The sequence below is a fragment of the Halichoerus grypus genome, chromosome X (assembly GCF_964656455.1).
Source record: "Halichoerus grypus chromosome X, mHalGry1.hap1.1, whole genome shotgun sequence".
Taxonomy (NCBI): Eukaryota; Metazoa; Chordata; class Mammalia; order Carnivora; family Phocidae; genus Halichoerus; species Halichoerus grypus.
In genome coordinates, this window is record NC_135727.1 from 87,715,421 (window position 1) to 87,716,940 (window position 1,520).

A 1,520-nucleotide genomic window follows, 5' to 3' on the forward strand; every position below is an offset into this window, starting at 1 on the left:
AGTTCTATTTTCCAGGGCACCTGATGATCATTACGCTTTCCTGATTAATTGATGCTTTTATCATTATTGAATATCCCTGTGTATCATTAGTAATACTCCTGGTCCTAAAATTTAACTTAGCCGTTTTTAGAACTGTTTTTCTTACAATTCATGTTCCCATGGCATCTCTTTTTCAACCCTTTTGCATTTAACCTAGCTCTGTCTCCATATTAGAGTGAGTTTCACTCTTGCCTTTTGCAGCCACCACTGAAGTGCCGGCAGCCAACATGAAGTTCAATCCCTTTGTGACTTCTGACTGGAGCAAGAACCAGAAAAGGCATTTCAGTGCACCCTCCCACATTCGCAGGAAGATTAGGCCTTCCTGTCTTTCTAAAGGGCTGAGACAGAAGTACAACCTTCGATCCATGCCCACCTGAAAGGATGATGAGTACAGGTTGTGCCAGGACACGACAAAGGCCAGCAAACTGGCAAACTAGTCCAGGTTTACAGGAAGAAACACGTCATCTACATTGAATGAGTACAGCGTGAGAAGGCGAACGGCACAATTGTCCGTTCGCCCTAGCAAGGTGGCTACCACTAGACTGAAACTAGACAAAAACCACAAAATGATCCTTGAAGGTAAAGCCAAATCTCGACAAGTAGGAAAGGAAAGCTGCAAACAGGAGGAAGAAACATTGACAAGATACAGGGATAAAGTAATCTTATATAAGACTTTAAATAAAAACTGTTAAAATGAAAAAAAAAAAAAGTGAGTTTCTATTCAATGGCATATTGCGGTGTCTTGCAGCTCTCCCACCTAGCAATCTCTGCCTTTTATTAGGAAAGTTTGGAACATATACAATTAGCTTAAGTATAGGTATGATTGGCTTTAACTTCATCCTCTTATTTTGAGTAGCTTTATTTCTCTTTTTCTTTCCTTCTTTCTAGCTTTCTTGCTTCGTTCCTTCCTTCTTTTATTTCCTTCTTTCCTTTATTTGTCTTTTCATTCTTTCTTTAACCCAATTCCCTCACCCCCTTATGCATAACTGAAGTATTTTTCTTTTTCTTTTCCTTTTTTGGAGTATTTTTCAGTATTCCAATTTTAATCTATATCTTGGTTTAATACTTATTCCTTTTGTTTTATATGTAAGTGGTTCCTGTAGGGATTATATTACACATAGTTAAAATTAGGCCTTTCACCTTCGATGATAAAATTTTTCTTCACGTACAAAGGAAAAACTTATATAGTATGCTTTAATTTCTACACTCCCATCTGTTTGCTTTTGTTTCCATAGACTTTATTTATATATACATTGTATCCCCCACAACGCATTGTTTTTGGTTTTCTAAACATTCAGTTAACTTTTTTTTAAGATTTATTTTTTACCTGACAGAGAGAGAGAGAGAGCGCACGTGAGTAGGGGGAGGGGAATGAAGGAGAGGGAGAGGGAGAGAATCTCAAGCGGACTCCCTGCTGAGCAAGGTGCCCAAGGCAGGGCTCAATCTCAGGAGCCTGAGATCATGACCTGAGCCCAAATCCA

The 1,520-nt window shown here is 38.7% G+C and overlaps 1 pseudogene; it reads left to right on the forward strand.

The window, feature by feature from the left end:
* The first annotated feature begins 266 nt into the window (after positions 1–266).
* LOC118521719 (large ribosomal subunit protein uL24 pseudogene) lies at positions 267–752 on the forward strand (annotated as a pseudogene).
* Positions 753–1,520: the final 768 nt, after the last annotated feature.